Source organism: Anser anser (genome assembly GCF_964211835.1).
Source record: "Anser anser genome assembly, chromosome: 9".
NCBI classification, from domain to species: Eukaryota; Metazoa; Chordata; class Aves; order Anseriformes; family Anatidae; genus Anser; species Anser anser.
This window is the reverse complement of record NC_139729.1, coordinates 10,817,211-10,836,433: the sequence shown is the minus strand read 5'-3', so window position 1 is coordinate 10,836,433 and position 19,223 is coordinate 10,817,211. Positions and strand designations below refer to the sequence as shown.

Sequence of the window (19,223 nt, the reverse complement as noted above, 5' to 3'; positions counted from 1 at the left end):
TTGTGGGGTTTCTTTAATGTGAAAGTAATTCTCTAGGAGTGAACTTCTAAATGTTCTTTTGCAGCAGTATCACAGTGGTAGAAGTGACCTAACGTGGTAGGGGGGCATAGTAAAAGATTTTAATGTTTTTGTAATGGCTTCTTCATTTCAAGCCTAGTGCTTAGAACAGTAAGGTATAAAGTAGCACCATTTACAGCGTGATACTGGCAGGATTCACTAAGTCTGTTAACCTCTTTGATGGAGGTGGCGGCCAGCATTTCTGAGGTTTTCTGCTTTTGGCTGTTTGTAAACAGGAGGCAAGCCACGGTGTAGTACTGGAGGATTATGAGGAATTAACCTCAACGTGGATATTTTTGACTTCTGGGGAGTCTGAGTGCACTGTGGGAGTAGCTAATAGCAATACAGAGCAGCCACTGATTAATTGGTCAAGTTCTTTCTGTTGTTTTTACAAAGTCACAGTACTGAGGAGTCTACTTAGATTTTAGGAATTTTTAATAAAAGACTAACAAGAAACTTGGTGGTTTCTTAAGAATTAGATTTGTAGCTGCTGAGGGGAGAACTTGTTTATGTGCTGCTTCTCAAGAAACGTGATGTCACGGCATTCATTCTTGGACAGAACGTCATTTCTGGGGCTGCTGAGACTTCCACAGAACCTCAGTTAGGTGAGGAATACAACCAAATGGATTTCTTCTTTGCACACAAATTGTTCCTTGAGTTTGAAGCATGTGAATGATTCATGGTAATAGGATACAGATGTTAGAGAATGTTAGTGTGCATACATATAAGGCTTGTTTCCAATAATTCAGTAAGATTTTAAATAACTCAAGATAGGCTTCTGACTGAAAAGATGAAGTCTACACTGATTTGAGAGCAGTTTCTCATCTGTTAGAGCATCGGCTTCATTTGCATCTTGTAATGATGTAATTGAAAAAAAAAAAAACCAGTTGCACAGTAGAAATCCACTGCAGTTCTCATTTTTCAGAAGATGAATGTTCATTTCACTTCCTGTGCACACAGATTCTTGGTCTTTGTACAGGTAACCGGGCGTGTTACAAAATTTCTGTTCACTTAAACTAAGCTAGGTCAGTAGGTTAGTAGCTTTACCATTAATATCAAGTACTTATTAACACGTTGCTGACTCTTGGGTGATATCTGCAGGACAGTACTGTTCAAAATCCTTATGGAGAAGGGCAGAAAGCTGTTTGGGAGAGGAGCTGCACTGTGTCCCCGTTTCTGTGCAGAACTCTGCCCCTTAACAGGCTGGTCCCTGGGGCAGCCTTACTGACTTGCTGATACTCACAGCAATAGCACCACAAAAGCAGAGGAGTAGACTTAAGAGTACCTCCTGACAGATGGTGCTCAGAGATGCAGCGCTGGTTTTCAAGGAGGTCACACAAAGTACTCTACATTGGAAAACACCTAAGAGCCAGAACTGTCAGAGCTGCAGCCGAGGAAGTAGAGTTCATGGAATAAAACTGTAATTCCCTGGACTGAAATAGCATGAAGTCCTGGAGGATTCTTTACTGCAATTTGGTTGCTGAGAAAACGTAGTGTAGCATGGTGTGTAATTTAGGCTGTTGTGTTAGAAAGTAAGAAGCATGTGTGAGCAACTGTTATGTGCAGTCAGTATTTTAACAATATCATTCCTGGTTTTCCCCTCGGGGCACACTTGGACATAATTTTATTATATGCATGACTAACATTGGGATCACTTATAGGAGGAGTTTTTTCCTGTTGTAATAGTGGTAACATCACAGTTGGATCAATGCTGGGGAAAATGGAGAAAATACACTAATATTTTAGCACTGGGGGAGTTGAGTTTGACTACAGCTTGTAACTGTTTGTAACACAGTACTACACTTGCTCTTGAATTTCAGTAGCCAGAGAAGCAGCCATGCTGTTGTATGGGTCATCTCTATCCACAGTACGCTGTACGTGTTTGGTTCAAACAGACCTTGAATCAGTTTTGAGGAAACATTTGGCATAGTGAGCTTGTTTTGGAGTTGTTCTTTCTGGAAGCAAGAATTTACTAATGGCTGGGGGAACTAACTGCTTCTGTCCAACCTTGTCCATAGACGCAAATTGTGTAGTGAGTTCATATGGGCTTGCTTTACATATGGAGTATTTATTTTACTGCCAGATAAATTAAGACTGAAGTAGACTACACTTTGAACAGTTTCAGCAAGATTTTCCCCTCCCTGAAATTAATTTGTCATTCAGATGCCTTCTTAGATCTCCTTGAAGTTATTAGTTCCAGGTTTGAGTGCAATTTTCATTTGCATGAAACCAAGTGTACACTTGAATGATTATTTCTTGTAAAACACAGTTGGGCACTGTGAAAGCTTTTACAGATTACCCTTTGAAACTTCGTGAGTCTTTTTTGTGATGGGTGGATTAATGATTTTAATCTGCTTTACTTGCATAAATCCAGATAGCAGCATCTCATACAGCCAAAGTGTTCTGCTTGTTCTGTGGCAGGCAGATTGTAAGACCTGTTGCGATCCTTCCCTGGTTGTCTTGTCTCTCTTGGACACAGTCATAAGACACCGTCTTGAATGCTAGTTTCTGCTGAAGGATGGTGAGTAATGAGACAGTGTTGTAAAGAAAATGTAATATAGATTATGGTAACTAATGAAGACCTGGCTGGCTGAGAAATGCACATTTGTCTCAGCTCACACACATTTAGTGTCTGCTTGTGTGTGATGAAGCTGCTTGATTTGAGTTGTGATTTAGGTGGGTTTGTACCATGTCTGATCTGCACCCTCCCCAGGGATGAGCCATGCATAGGAATAAATACAGTTCACTCCACAGGCTTTGCTAGTCTGTTGCAGGCTTCAAGCCATTTCAAGGCCATATTGAGAGGATAAGAAGGAAGACAGATGCCTTACTACTGAGGAAAGGGAGGAAAATACACATTAGTTGAATACTAACAATTTTAAGTGGTTCCTTTAGTTGTAAAAGCCTTGCCACCCCTCATTTCCTGCACATGCTCACAGCCTTCAGTGTTGCAGAAATGCACATCTTGCACCCATTAACAGTTCAGTGATGGCTCTGTGCCCCTTTAGAGATGGGAAAAAGAGTGTGGGAGCAGTTTGGAGTCCTAGCATCCGTTATCCCTTCTGCCAAATTGCTGCAGTATGGCAACCAGATGGGAGTTCTGCCATTTTATCCTAAAGAATGAGCCCTGCTTTCAGTAAGGCTTTTACATTAAGGACAAGATCTTGGAACCTGCAGCACGGCTCTCCCACTGGATTTGTGTTTTCGATTTTTAGGTATTTTATTAAAGACTGTATAATGAAGGATTTATTTAATAGAATTTATTTAAAGTAAAATGGTTTAATCTTGTAAAAGATGAAAGAACAGAAGAAACAAAGGATATGCAGCAGATGGTAAAGAGTAAACTCAAAACCTCATTGTTTGATAAAGGTACTGATGTTTGTTTATTTCTGCCACATGCTTTCAGCTTTCCTCATCCATTTTGCATGTTAGTACAGGTGAAAATATTTAATTAATGTTTACATATTATAGTTGCCGTAGTTTCAATTGTGGTTAAACACTTTAGATGCACTGTTCAAAACTGCATTATGTAAGATGTGTATAATTTGTGTACAACAGTGAAATGCAGAAACACTCTTGTTTATCTGAACAGCTTGCCCAGCTTATCTGTGTGATTATGGTAAATGCATGTACAAATGCAAGAAAAAAGCATGAAAGTTATGAATACTTTTTCCTCAGAAGTTTAGCTTTAGAAATCTAATATCTAGACACCATATGAAATTTCAAGTCATATGAATTTAATTCAGGTGGTGATCAACTGCTGTTGGAAGTTTTCTTAAGCATTGGGTAAAGGCATTAGCCTGAAGGTTATTTGCAGATAGATTCCATGTACAGCTTCACATATTTGCAAAACTTTGCCAGCAATGCACTGAGTCATTTCATCCACATCTAAATTTGGGCAAACCATTTGCTTAGGTATTTTATGCCATCTGTGAATGTTCATCTGCAGTTTATATGCCAGATGTGTATTGGCAGCATACATGCTACCAAAACCAAGGGTCCAGAAATGTAATATTAAGTTGAATGTTACACATAGGTAAAGAATCTTTGTAGTCTGTGATTAGTTTGCTAAATGAATACATTAAATTCACGTATAAAGAACAAAAAATACGTTCACAGTGTAGACAGCAAGATACATGCAAAAGGAAGACCTTTTTACAGGTGCGTGAGCAACAGCAGATGGGAAACAACAATTCAGTTCATCTGCCATGGTGGCATAGTCATTTTCCTCTGACCTGAGTGTTGCTATTTTCTTACAACATGCTTTGCATCATTTAATCTTGGCTGCCTTGTGGTGTGTAAGCCACCATTTTGGCGTAGGCTTCTCTTGATGTCATTACTGAACCAACTTTCCTCTCTTGGTCACTGCAAGGGTTGAGAAAAGACTACTATATACACTATTTTAGCATAATTTCTATTTGAAATACGGAAGAGGTAATATGCAGTTCCCAGACAGGATACTGGAGGAAGGGAAATTTACCTTCTCTGATGTGCTCACCACATGATTACAAAGCCTCAACCTTGAAAGAATAGAGTTTAATGGATTTAAGGTGTTTTCCCCATTCTGCATTTGTGGATAGAGTAGTGAAAAGGGTGTATTTTGATAGCTCTTCAGTAGTAACTCCATTAGCAACAAAACAGGTTGGCCTAGCACAGCCTCAGAAAGAAAAATACCCTGAAATAGTGATTGAGTTAATGCAGTGAGATACATAGGAGAGGATATGGTGGAAAATTCTCGAAAGGTTGAGGCTGTGTGGGTGGTATGCATACAAATCCACTTAACAGATGAGTTACTGTAAGGCGTATTCTTCCCACATAGTGTATTAGAAGAATTGAGTTATACTTTAAGGGAGCATAAGGTCTGTGCTAATAAAAGCCTAACCCATAGGTCTGGTAGGCAAGTTCATGCAGAGCTTTGTGTGCTCGTGTCTAAGTTAGGTAGCCTGGTACCAGCTGCAATCTAAATTTAACGTGAATATCTTTGCATTAACCACCTGTATGTGTGACTGCAGCAGGCATTCCCTATGGCAGTATTTCATAGCTGGTGAGTACTCCCTCATGAGTAGGCATGAAATTTTGCTAATGAGTCCTGAAGCTTCCTACATTTTTCCTCCAAGAGTTGCTTGCTGTTGTGAGATGTCAAAAGTCTGACTGAAGTGAGGCCCAGACTGACAAGAATTGCATAGCCCCAATACTTCATATATCCCAAAGACCACCAGCAGTTCAAGTGTGACCAGAATCTCTAATTCTGTTTGTGATCACGACTCATTAGCCTTTGTTTATTTAAACAGGGACACTCCTAGATTCTAGTTGTAAGAGTTTTAACACTTGTAAGAGTTTAGCTGTAGCTAAAGGTAGATATAACTAGAGCAGCCATATGCATACAAGCTACATGCAGCCTAGAAAGGTAGTTTGGAGTTGTGAATTACTGTTCTCGCTATCTTCATAGACTGAAGTCACGAGAGACCCTACCTATGAATCCTTTAGGAACTGAGGATGCTGTAGACTAAGCTCTTGCTCAGAAAGGCAGAGTTCTGTTGGGCGACTTGCAGGATTCTTTCTTAAAGCAATATTCTTGTAATGTACAACTTAAATGCATTTTTTCCTGAAGTTTGTGGACTGCTTATGATGGATGTGAAGAAGCAGCTATAAAAATGGTGGCCTTCGTACCCCTTGCTATAAGAATGTATAGATTTCCCAGAGTACAGAGTTGGAGTACAATTCCTCACTGTGCTTTTGAAGAAATAATTGCTGTTGTGTTATTTCAGAGGGTGAGTTCTGGTCACTGGCAAGCTTCAGCACTAGTGCAACAGAGCATTCTGACTAACAATGGCTGTTTTGGGAAGCCTCTCTGCAGTGAGAGCCAGGAACTACCCAAAGCAGAGGCTCCTAGGCCCTTGAGCTGGCCTTGAAACTGCTGCCTTCTCTTTGCATAGTTCTGTATTTTTGCTGCTATCTCCTCATGGGAAGCCTTGCTCTGATGGAACTCCAAGTGGTAACCCAAGGCTCCCAATACTCACACTAATTTCAAGTCATCACACAGAAGGAATGCTATAGCAATATTGCCCCAAGAACACTCAAGAGAAGCCTTTTCTTGCTACTTACTGACATGCCTTCATCTGTAATTCTGTGGTTCAAAATCATGACTTCAACCTTGCATAAATACCCAGCTGCTACCACTTTTTATTTCGCTTAAGAACATGGTGGTTTTGTTTGGATTGTATTGGATGAAGCAATTTGACAGATCAGGTATCCTCCTGGATAGGTTTGCAGTGCTTGTCTAGAAGATTGTGATGAATGTAGTTATGGTAAGATATATGAGAACATTCAGTGGCTTAATTGTTCTGCATTTAATTAAGATACTTAAATGCATTTAGTTTTATAACTTAAAGCTGATTCTCCTTAAGGGTACATCTGTTCCTTGGGGATTCTAAAAGCCTAAGTAAAGGTTAAGAGGTATGTAGTCAGGGGCTGTGATGACTGTAGAGGGTGTAAAGTAAGTTTGAAGAACAACTCTTGTAGATATCTACGTGCACTGTCTGCAGGATATTTCAGCTGTAGTAATTGTATGAACTAAAATTTTGCAGTTTTCACGATGGTACAGTTGTATGCTGTAAGTATACAGGATCAATCCCAGCCAAATTTTGCTGTGATGTTCACTGTTTAGCTGGAAAACACTGAAAGTCTAAATGACACAGGTTTAAGTGGCTTTGCATTTGAGAAGTTTGAAGATGATTTGCATAGAGACTTCACAACCTTCAAATTTATGTCTATAAAAATAAATTTTTCTATACCGTGCTGCAACACTGCAAAGGGCATCCTTACAGAGGTGCTTTTGCCAGCCCGACTCATTTATTCACGTACCCAGTACAATGCAGTATGCCTTGGGCGTTGTCTTTGACAGTAGTCTGGCCTTGTACTTTATAGCCTTCCCTAACTCCAGGGAGAGCAGTTTGCCATGAGGCTGCTCCTGGCAGTGAGCTACCACACAGTGTACTGTGTAAAAGCTGTGAGGGCATGAAATCAATTTTTCTCTGAGCGTTACTGTTGAGCCCTCCAGAGCATGGGTACGCAATTAACAGTGGATACTTCTCTTAAGCCCCAGTGGAGTTTGGGATGAAGGGTTTTGTTTCTTCCATCCACACAGGAATGCCTCTGCAGGAACACACTGTTCCTGAGCACTTACCATCCAGAGAAAAACTCCAGCAGAGCTCGGTGGAGCCTTTAGTCTAGACTAGCTGTTATGGCTGAGAGCTTAGGTACTTTTTCTCTTCAGACTGTTAACTTTCCCACTTTGGCCAGAGGATGAGGATCAGATTGCTCAGGTGGCGATACTGATCTTTTGACTCCCTTTATAAGCTCAAAGTTTCTTGTCACAATTCTCATTCTTCTGTAAGAAGAATCCATAGATCAGCTTTCTGTACCACAAGCTGCGATGGCATATGCTCTTGAAATTTTGAATGCTCAGTGATACAAAGAGGAAAGCACCTTTTTAGGAACCAGTTCTAGCCTGGTTTTGCGAAGTGATGGCAACCACTTGGGTTATGTTAATCCACATGGAGGTCACCCAAGAAGATGTGTTAAGATTTTGGGGCACCAATATTAATGCTTTAAACTAAAATATTAAAAGATACTCTTTATACTTACATTTAAAACAGGTGATCAAGTCACAGTAGTTTAGTCATGACTTATAGTCACTTAACCCTTCTTTGCACACTACCTTTAACCTCTGCTTTCTGTGTTTGTAATATGCTTAAAGTTGCTATTCATTTTATTCAACTTCAATAAGCTAATTATAAGAGTAATTTTAAATTATGACCTGATTTCTTGAGAAGTCAACTTACCTGGTATTCTAAATGTCATCTCTAGAACTTCCTTTAGTATTTAAGACTCTTTCTGTTTCAATTGTTACCCTTACAATTCTGAACTCTTCACATGTGCTTGTTAATTACTGAGTTCTCATACTGAATATTCTACCTCGAGTTAAATGGGTGATATAGGAGCATTTTCAGTGCATTGTGCAAGCGCCTTACACTGTTTAGGATGTCAAAAGGCAGAGAATACTGTACATCACTGCAGCGCAGCGTATAGTGTGATACAGAATCAGAAAAATTTCATAAAGCAAAATTGACATTAATGTGCATTTTTCATGTGCACTGAAGGACCGCATACAGGGAGCTTGGTTGTAGATTAGCATGTAAAATATGTTCTGGCCGTACTTTGTAAGAGGCAGGCTTTAATGGGTTTTGGACCCCACTGGGTAGGAGGTAGTTGAGCCATTAATGTTTAATGACACGGAATGCTTGTTCAGAAGATGGTGCAGTTAGCACCTGGAAACCTTAAGGTTGGAACCTGGAAGCTGCTGGTGGCCCCCGATTGTGGATCACTAACGTTGCCAAGATCACATTTCTCATTTGTGGCTTCTTTGCAGTGTACTTTTCCTTCTGCAATTATCTACAGAGTCCGGCTGAGGTAGGCTTGCAGGGTTATTAACAAATGTAGAAAGCTGCCATGTTATCTATTAATAGAACCGAGATTTTTCAGGTCTGGATAAAGGTAAACACATAACTAGATTGAAGCTTTACTGATATAATTTGCTTTTTGGGTGGAAACACTTCAATTCTCTGGGCATTTATTAGTTACCTTTCTTGTCTGTGCTGTTTGTGTGTATATGATAGGCCAGGCAATAGCTTTTCCTTCTACTCACAGTTTCTAAGTATGGAATTGGAAGTAGGGGCACAGTCGCTGCTGGCCAAGACCAAATCTGTACAAGACGTAAATAGGTAGCATAAAAAGTTGTATTCAATCGGCTTTGCCTGGACTGTTTTAAAAGAAGTTACTATTACTTGTCATTAGGTTTTTCACTTCATTAAAAAAAAATTTAAAAAATCATGTTTTGGAGAGAAAATAATGCAGGAAAAATAGTAATAGAAAAAAATAGAAAAATAGAAATAATAGAAAAAAATAGAAAATAGAAAAAATAGAAAAAAATATTGGGTGGCAGCATTTTTATAGGCCATAATACAGCTGCAAGAAGGAAGGACAGTTAAAAAAAAATCAGTAACTGGTGTAGGAGTGGGTAAAGAAGTGAGCTCATCTGCTGACAAAAAACAGAAGGACAATTCCGTAGAAGCAGGGAGCTAAAAATGAACGTAGCAGTACGTTGTTAGGATAAAATTTGAGGTGTGTACAGCAAAAGCACAGTCAAAGTAGTGATATACACAAACCTTAGTGTGAGGGGTACCGCACAAGTGTCTGACACTTCCTCTGTAACAAAAATGGCCGGGCACCTTGGGGGTGACAGATGAAGATTCTCAGCCTGCTGTACTGGTTTCATTCAGTGCTGGTCAACAGTGGCTAATATTGTGGTAGCTTTGATTGCAGCTTCTCTGAAACTACTTGGTAATATCCCAGATAAGGGTTAAAATCTAGGCTAGACATTGGAGTCTGAAGCCATGCATTAGAGAGGCTCAAAGGCATAGCTAAGTCTGTCATTTTGTCTCTTCAGCTGGAGTTGACAAGGTGCTGACAGAAGTCTAAGCAAAGCAAAAACCTAATGAAGAACGGGCAGGAAAATCAGGCTAGAGAACCCAAGGCACAGTACCACTGTGCCTCATTGGAATGAGGCCTGTTCACTGTCATAAAATGGGCTGAATACCCTCCTTTGCAGTTACAAGTTTATGCAATTCCAGTCACATCATCTGAAGACAGGCCTATAACTGTTCAGGTTTGGACCAGTTTATTAGATCATAGCATGTTTTTCTGCTTTGCCATCCATTTCCCTGTCACTGTATAACCCTTACAACACAAGTGATTCCTGCCCTGTGCAGTAGCTTTAAGTTTATCTAGTTTTACTAATTTGGCTGCTCTCCCTGGTCAAGTTTACTCTCCAGGATTGCTAATCTGAGATGCATGGGTCCCATACATGTGTTCATAGGACACAGTTTCAAAACAGGTCTGCCAGTGTTGTCCTGCTCCAGCTGGCACTAAGAACTGCTTGGACACATTCAGTTCGCTAAACACCAGCCAAGTTTTAAAACAGTCCAGGCAAAGCCGATTGAATACAACTTTTTATGCTAGTAGTACAACTGTGTTTCAGGTGAGAAGTATGTAGCTGGTAACACTTATTTCATTGGAGCCTTTGAGAGAAGAGTAGGTATGTAAGGGATGATGGAAGACAGAAGAGCTCAGTGTTTTCTGCTGGAGATGAGGACTGTTATAGGAATAAAGAAATACATCCTTTGGAGAGAAAATTGACCTTTGGGTGGAGATGCCAAATGTAGGTTTGCCATATGTTAGTGGGCTTAGAGGACTAATGGACAAGGTAAACTTCAGAGAAGAGTTCCTGGAAATAAGGGTAAGCTTTAATATGGACAGCAGTTACTTTCAAAACCCTGGAAGCAGCGTGTCTGACTTTGAAAAGGCTGTGTGTGGTTGAGGTTGCTACATAGCTAAACTGATCCACATCAACCATTTTAAACGGTGAAATGGAAGTAGTTTATAGTGTATTCAGAAAAATCTAGAGGGTTAATGAAAGCTGTTGGTTGGACCTGAAGTCTGGGAGCTATTTATAGTTCTGAAAAACCCGTTGTGTTCAGGAGTCTGAGTTTGTAGCAAGCTTATGACTGTTTCTAATGTGAAAATACTGTCATGCCTCGCCTTCTCTGAATGCAGGGAAGGGCTTTACTTTTTCTTTGAAGGTTATGCCTAAAGTGGTTTCTACATAGATGAAATGATTCTGTCAGACTGAAAGATCATTGCCCGTTGTTTTCACCATGCCCTTTCCTGCGTTCTCCCTAGATACTTAACATGAATTAAGAAAACTGCACAGAACAAGTTGCTAAGCATAGGAATCATAGACTATCCTGAGTTGGAAGGGTCCCACAAGGACTATTAAGTCCAACTCCTGGCTTCATAGAGGACCACCCAGAAATCAGACCATACATTTGAGAGTTGTCCAGATGCTTCTTGAACTCTGACAAGTTTTGTGCCGTGACCACTGACTGCTCTCTCGGTGAAGAAACTTTTCCTAACACCCAGCTTGACCCTCTCCGGTCACAGCTCCATGCCGTTCCCTTGGGTCCTGTTGCTCCAGAAGAGATCAGTACCTGCCCCTCTGCTCTTCCTTGTGAGGAAGCTGCAGGCCATGATGAAGTCTTCCCTAGCATTCCTCTAGGCTGAACAAACTAAGTGACTTAAGCTGCTCTCATGTCTTGTTCTTTTTGAAGGTTAGCTATTTTCTTTGTTCTTTGAACAAAATCTTTGAAGTATTTAGTATGTTATCTTAGCATGTGGCTTTTAAAGGATGTGCAGGAGTGCACGTCCTCTTTGTATCATCTCATTTAAGCAATCAGTAGTTCTTACAATTATTCATTGTTCTTTCTCCCAGGTCAGTTGTCAAGCACAGTTATGATGTAGAATAGCAGCCTTGCTGAGTGTGAAATGGGACAGATACTAGACTTCTGTTCTGCAAGGGAATTACTTGCTCCAGTAAAGGCCTAGTTTCAAGGGCTTCTAGCACAACTAAACAGAAAAAGTAAGTGCAATGCATAGGCAATCTTATGCATTAAATTAAGATACTCATGAGATTAGTAACTTCTACCTTGTAGAACTGAATCCATGGCAGATTTTATGAAGGCATTCAAACGTGAATGTGCCTTCATTCTGGTTTGGAAACTGCCTTGTGTACACAATGACAGGAAGTCCAGCCTATTTCTCCCTAGAGCTGGACAGCTCTTAGAGCATGTTCTGGTTGTGGAGCAGGTACATTTTCAGATGCCATCTGTATATGATGGAGATGCTGAATCAGGGTAATTGGAAGAGCTATCCTTATACTGCTTATCTTAAAGAAATAGCTAGCCCATAGTGCCAATCTGGAAATGTGGTTTTGGAAAAGAAAATGTAGGTCATGACTGTATCCTTTGCTTTAGAATGTAAAGTAAGCACTTAAAGGTGTTCTACAGAGATGAGTTTACCCAGTTTCAAAGGGTATCCCTATTCAGGCACTCCAAGTAGTCCTCTCTAGACCATTTCAGTTGGATTACCCTATGTTGACTAGACTAGCTTCTACTTTCCAAAACGAGATACTTGACCTTTTGTAGTGTTCTATAGGCACAGGAATGGTATTTTGGGACTTCATTGCATCTTCTACCAGGTGATATAAGTAGGGCTTTAAACCACAACCCATAAAAAATGATTGTGCTGTGCATTGCCTCAGGCATCCAGTATCACGTGGCCAATCACCAGTAACTGAAATAGTTGATATTCATGCAGGAGGTTGGAAGGACTGTAAGGCATACATTGTGGTGAAACGGTTGCATGACTTGCATATGGAGTTTTCAGCCTTAAGGCAAGAGGATACCATGTTTGTGATTAATTGCAAAGTAGTGTATGCAGTCTGTCAGTGCTTGAAGTCCATGTCACACAGTTTTGTAGCATGCACTGTGTGCTTTCTGTCATGTTTTTTTTCATTTCCACAGAACCTCCCACTGCCCCTACAAATAATGCAGACCTCTGCTGCAGAAATGAATTTGTTTTAATAAGTTTATACTAATATGATCAGTTAAAAATAACCTTACAGAATAAAATAACAACAACAAGGATTAGCTGTTTAAGGTTTGAGTCCTTCCTTTTGTATGAGTTCATTGAGATCTTGCATAAGAGCCAGTGGCTTCTCTGCATAATATTCAGGCAGAATCGAATTTTTAATTAAATTCTAAGCTTTAAACAGATGTAATTTTTTTTTTTCTAGAAGGACATTGTGTGATATGAGACAGCAACTGCATAAGGAGCTTCAAACATTTTGAAGCATATCTTTCTTTAGCTGTTAATCTTTGGTTGTTCAGACATGTTTCCTTTGAGATACTCTGGTGGTTTTCTCCTCCTGGACAGCTGAACGCCACCACAACTGTTCTCTCACTCCCTCTCCTCAAAGAAAAAGGGTGAGAAAATATGATGAAAAGGGTTCAAAGGTTGAGATAAGGACAGGGAGATTGCTCAACAATTATTGTCACAGGCAATACACTCAGAATAGGGAGATTAATATCATTTATTGCCTATCACTAGTGGACTAGAACAGTGAAAAACTAAAGCAAACTACAAATGCCTTCTTCCCCACCCCATCCACACTCTACTACACCCTCTTCTGTCTGATATTGGGGAATGGGGGTTGTGGTCAGTCCCTAACTCTGTCTCCACCATTCCTTCATGGCCCCTGTTCCACGTGGAGTCCCTCCCACAGGAGCCATCCTTCCTGAACTGATCCTGCATGGGCTGCCCACAGCAGCAGCTCTTCAAGGACTGCTCCCACATGGCTTTGTACCACAGGGTCCATCCCCCAGGAGCAAACTGTTCCAGCGTGGGTCCCCACGGGCGGCTGCTCCCCCCAGACCCCCTGCTCCTGCGTGGGCTCCTCTCCACGGGCTGCAGCTCCGGCCCAGGGCCTGCTCCTGCGGGGGCTCTCCATGGGCCGCAGCCTCCTCCAGGCCACATCCACCTGCTCCACCGGGGCTCCTCCACGATCTGCAGCGTGGAGATCTGCTCCGTGTGGGACCCATGGGCTGCAGGGGGACAGCCTGCTCCACCAGGGGCCTCTCCATAGGCCGCAGGGGAACTGCTGCTGTGTGCCTGGAGCACCTCCTGTCCTCCTTCTGCACCGACCTTGGGGTCTGCAGGGTTGCTTCTCATTCATTATTCTCCCAGCTGCTGTTGTTCAGCAATTTTTTTTTTCCCTTTCTTAAATATGCTCTCCCAGAAGTGCAACCAGCATCGCTCATTGGCTTGGCTCTGGCCATTGGGGGGTCCCTTTTGGAGATGGCTCTGATCGGACATGGGTTAGTTTCTGGGCTCTTCTTATAGAAGCCACCCCTGCAGCCCCCACTACCAAAATCTTGCTACGTAAACCCAACAGACACCTTGATAAGACTATAAACAAATAGACTTCTCAGCCACCAGACCAATATCAAGTGTAAAATTCATCTTCAGGACAGTGTTGAAGTACAAAATGATCAAGTTGCCAACTCTTGCAAGTTACATGTAAATCTTCATTCTACCAGCTTCACAGATGATATGTGGATACTGTACCGAGAGTAATTTAAAGGCAACTTGTTCTAAATTTGAATACTAGGATCAGACCGTGATGCCAACAAAGCCATTTCACAGGGAAAGATGCTTCTTTCCTCTGTGTTGCCTTAAGTTCATCACCCTGTTGTGATGGAATATTTACAAACTCTGAATGCTGATATTTGAGCCATGTTATCACAAACAGTTGCTGTGCTTTTAATTAGCTGTTAGCTGATAGGAACCTTGTCACACCTCATCTTTGGAGGCATCTAATGTACAATCCAGACAGGAGTTAATACAGCATACTTCACATTCATCTGAATGTACTGAATTAAATGAAACTGGTTGTCCAAGACTGTCTGAATGGGATGGTCTAATAACAGCTAATTTTCTCAGGACAAGAAAAATGCTAGGAAACTGACAGCTCAAGGAACATGTACTTTGACTTAGGTGCTTTATTCACATACTGTGATCACAGTGTTTTAGGGACAGGAAAAAACTCAAGTTGAGCAGCAAGCAAAGAAGGCCTAGAAAGCTTGAAAGGATTTTATAAATAATTTACCTTTGTAGATGTGTACAAGGCTAATGTTTTTGAAAACGGTGATTATTTGCAATATATTTTGCACAATACTCGGATTTCCTTACCGTAGCAGATATGTCCAGGGAAGGTTGAAGTGAAAGCACCCAAGAAACTAAAATGCTGGTTATGAATGGAGAGTATTAATGGGGGTCACAGTACAGTCTTTCCCAAGGAGAGCCAGAGAATGAGTCCAAGAAACAGTGTCTGAATAATGCTTGGCTGCTAAAAAGCTGAATGCTTTGAAATTCAGGTCCTGGGACAGCCTGAATTAGATGAGGAGCTTCATCAAATCAGCAGAAGTTGCTAGTTTTAAAGCTACAAGTGCAGATTTAACAGCAAGATATTCATGACAAATGTACTTCAACAAGATGGAAAGCCGTTTGGTATGAGTGAGGTTCCTGCAACTTGAATCTCCAAGGTAAAGTGTGCTTCTTGCTCAAACGTGTAGTAGAGCACTCAGGTGGAAGTAACAATTTAGTTAGGAATTACTAACTACTCTTAACCTAGCATTACATTCCCAACCAAGTGCACGTGCCTTTCAGATCAGAGTACCTGAAGAGCAGATGGGTTCCCAAACTGTTTGTGTAGTAACAATCTATTCTTATTTACCTAAGAAGGCAAGCACAGTTTAAGAAGTAGAAATGTATCCCTACTCTCCCTGCAATAAAACCCTTGGTGGTGGTAGTATGACTTGTGGAAGCTGACAGGTAGTTCTCCATGCACTTCTTCGTTTGCTGTTTAAATGGCTTTGTTGTGCGTTGTGACTGAGTGCGGTCTAGAGGCATTTAACACTGCCTAGTTTAGAGCATGATTCAAGGCAAGCTGAAATCAATGGAGTTGATGTGATTTCAGTGAGCTTTGAATCAGGCACCGTACACTGTCCCATGTTTTATGGGACAGGAGCAGATGCAAACTGGACACCTTTAAGCAGCTTTTCAGGCTTCCTTCTTCAAGAAGATAGGAAGTAATTACTGTCTAAACCAGCTTCTTTTTCCTGATGTTGACTTAAAAATACTTTTTTATTAATGTACCTTTGTATGTAACAGGCAGTGCAAAACTACTTTGGATTCCAAAAGTCTGCCTGTAGAAAATGTATGTCTGCATACTTTGGTGCCTGAAGGCAAAACTGCAGAGCAAAAAGGAACTCTGACACCTGTTTTTGAATGTCCTGCTATATTCTGTATGAGAATGAGTTGACTTGCTATTCAATTATACTTAGAAGCCTAATTTGCCATACGCACCTATGAAAGGTTACTATAAATATCAATAGCTGATCTTAGTTCAAAATCTTTTGGATGTTAAAAAGCAGCAATCATACTTCTAGCGCATCTGGAAACCCTGTGTACTTGGGAGATACTCTGACTTTACTATGGTGAAGCCATAAAAATATGTATAGTATATCCAGGCCAGTAAGTAACGTTATGTCTTTCTGCATCTTGAAGTTCAGAATGCTGAAGTCAAATATTTGACTTCAGATTTATAGTTGATTTCATCATTATATTTGGTTGCAGTAAGTGCCCTTTGTAGAATGTCAGAAGATTCCCTGTGTGTTAAAAGTTTAAAAGCAAATGAAAATATATATTAAAAAAAAAAAAACTATTTCAGGCTTTTCAAGCCAACAAACTCAACTTTTCATATTTCAAATTAATTTAAATATATAAGACTCTTGTGAAGGTAATACTCAAATATTTTGAATTTAAGTGTAGTTTTACCACATTTTTATTAATTTTTCAGAAATATGTTTGTGCAATCATACAGCCCAGAATATCTCCAATTCTTGAACATTAAAAATGTAAGTAGTTTTTATGAGTGTTTGCCTGACATTTGTTGAAGTATTAAGCATCCAATATTAAGTCACGGTGTTTAAAAAAGAATAAATTATAGGCTGTCTAAAGTGAAGCATGTTTGTACTTTGTGCTTGATTAGTGTTGAATGAGACATGAACTGAAATCCAGTTGTAACTGTTTCGATTTTCATTCATTTTAATTTGCATTAAAGTCCAGTTTCAACCAGTCCTTCACTACATCTCTGTCCCATCAATCCCACTGTTACGCTGGCTAAGCACTATATGAGCAAGAGTAGCAGAAGCAGATATTTGTTTCTTAGTAATTTGGCTACAATAAAGTGAATGGCCTAAAGCTAAAAACAGAAGAACAGAAGATAGTAATTTGAGTCATAGCAACTGCCATATCAGGAAGTTACTTAAATGATCTAATTAAATACTTGAAGCAAGCATTTGTGTTTTAAATTTTGTAAGTTAAGAACATACCATGCTGATGCACAGCTTTGTTTGATGACTATATAGTTCACCTTGAAGCTAAGAAAACTTAAATTTCAGAATGAAGAAAGGACAGTGTCTATGCTTTAATTTCATGCGTTATAACCTGCTTGGAAGGAACAGTGCCCCATTTTCCTTTTCTCTGTTTAGAAAGGCTTACATCATGAGACTGCAGGGAGCATCACTCTCAGGGGCTGTAAGTGCTGCACAGCCACGCAGTACGTTTCTTACCTCTTTCCAATGTAGGTGTCTAGTAGAAAAATCAAGTGCATGTTTAGGACTGTTAATTTTCCTGTCTGTTCACAGGTTGTATATTTAAAGGTTGACTACAGATGTCAGAGGCAGGCTTCCACTATCCTCTGTAGAATTTTACCGCAGAACCACAGTCTTGTGGTAGTTCAGTTCCTCCATTTGGCACTACATATAAGCAGGAGCTTAAACTTGTCTCTGCAGGGCTGTGAGATAAGAAAGTACTTTCAGAGAAATTTAATTGATAAATTCAAAGTGAAGTTGTTTGTATTCCCTGGAATAGCTGCTTCTGGAAATCTCTCATGTACTCATATTAGCAGGATGAACGTATTTCTATTATCATAAGGGAAGAACTGCAATAGAGCACTAATGTGTCTCTGATACTTTGATTCAGTGTTCACTATTCAAGTATCACATATGATCTTAGGTAGATTGCTCTGACTTTCAATGGGAATATAGTGAATTTGTGATGATACTACAGAGGTAGAGCTCTGAAAATACCAAATACTGTCAACCGTATGTTTTGTGTGTGCATTCTCTCTCATAAATATGTAGAGACGGGAAATATTTTTCACATTTTTAAAAAATCTTACAAATGAATTTGAGGTTGAAATTCTTTTTCTGGGATTTTGCATTTATAACATTTTCTTCTAAAGAAAAACAGCGTAAGGAAAGACTGCCAAAAATGACAGGAAAAAAACAACACCACCCACAAACTTTAAATTTAAACCATTTCAGAAAGCAGATTCCTTGTGATGAACTGGGTCATTAATTTTTCATTAAAAATACAGATATTTTGACCAGTTCTTATTTTAACCCAACTTGTAAGTATGTTAAATACTTCTAGTGTGTCATCAGCATTTGAAAAAATAGTGCTTAAAAAAAAAAAAAGAAATACTGTTTTCTTGTAGAGTGTAGTAAAAAATTTGTGACTAACTTTTTCACTGGCACTAGTGGGATATTTGTACCACTGAATTCCTAGTTAATTGGAAAATGCATTGAAACGTAACATTTCTTGAACAGGTGGTTTAAACTGGCCTTTTTGCAAAGCTTTTGAGGATCAAATAGTTTTTCACATTAGATGTACTGAAAACATCTTAGGTAGCCAACTGAGATTTTGAGACCCTGGTTGAGTTGAAGAAGCAGGACAGAGGAGGCAGGTTTGAGCAGAGATGACTAGTATCACCAGGTACTTCACAATTTGCTTATAAGTAAAGAAAGAAGGCTTCTTCCCTCAAGGCTCAGAAATGAATCACTGAAGCGGAGGGCATAGTGTCATCCAAGAAAAGAGACTTACCCTTTGTGCCAGAGCCAGCAGTTGAGCAGATTAAGTAATTCTTCTAATACATGGGTCTGTTATGTAAAGAGGCAAACATCTTCAATTCTTAATGTTTGACTACTTCAACAGTGTTGAATTTATACTTAGCTTGACTCCCCTGTGATATGTGATACATAAAGCTATGATTATGATATATTAACCAGTCATTTAAAACTTCTGATTGACTAAATCTCTTTTAGTGTTCTTCAGTTTGAATATTCAGAAGTCACCACTAAATCCCTAACACTGCTGGTGACTTCCAGTGATTGAGAAGAAACTATTACAGCTTCCTCTTCAGCATCTGAAGATCAGCATCAACAATGCAAGCCTATTAAAGTCTGCCAAACTGTTGAATGAAACACAACCTTAATGTATGTTATCCAAGTCATTTTTTATACTCTCTCTCCCAGGATTGGGTAATGGATAATTCTGGTTTTAGCTTTCTGACATCTGCATTTTGATGTGAAAAATGCATTTACTGAGTGTATCTACTGAGTTTAAATACTAAATGTATTTACTGAGTTTATTGGTTCTGGATTCCAGGCGTGTAAAGATACACGCTTTTTGTTTGTTTTAATCTCTAAAATAAGAAAAATGCTAGATTCATAACAATATCTTGGTTCTACCTTAAGTACCCAATAAGCTCAAAAAATGTTCTAGCAAAATGTTCATTCGCAATT

General features: G+C 39.8%; 1 protein-coding gene across 1 annotated transcript in view; it reads left to right on the top strand.

Annotated features, from left to right (window-relative positions):
* The first annotated feature begins 2,485 nt into the window (after positions 1–2,485).
* Positions 2,486–19,223, top strand: part of LOC310904512 (uncharacterized protein) — a 411,654-nt gene continuing 394,916 nt past the window's right edge. The window contains exons 1-5 of the mRNA XM_083849364.1: positions 2,486–2,578; positions 14,949–15,116; positions 16,433–16,490; positions 17,127–17,218; positions 18,744–18,914. The gene's annotated coding sequence lies outside the window, so the exon portion shown is untranslated. The remainder of the gene's footprint in view (positions 2,579–14,948; positions 15,117–16,432; positions 16,491–17,126; positions 17,219–18,743; positions 18,915–19,223) is intronic.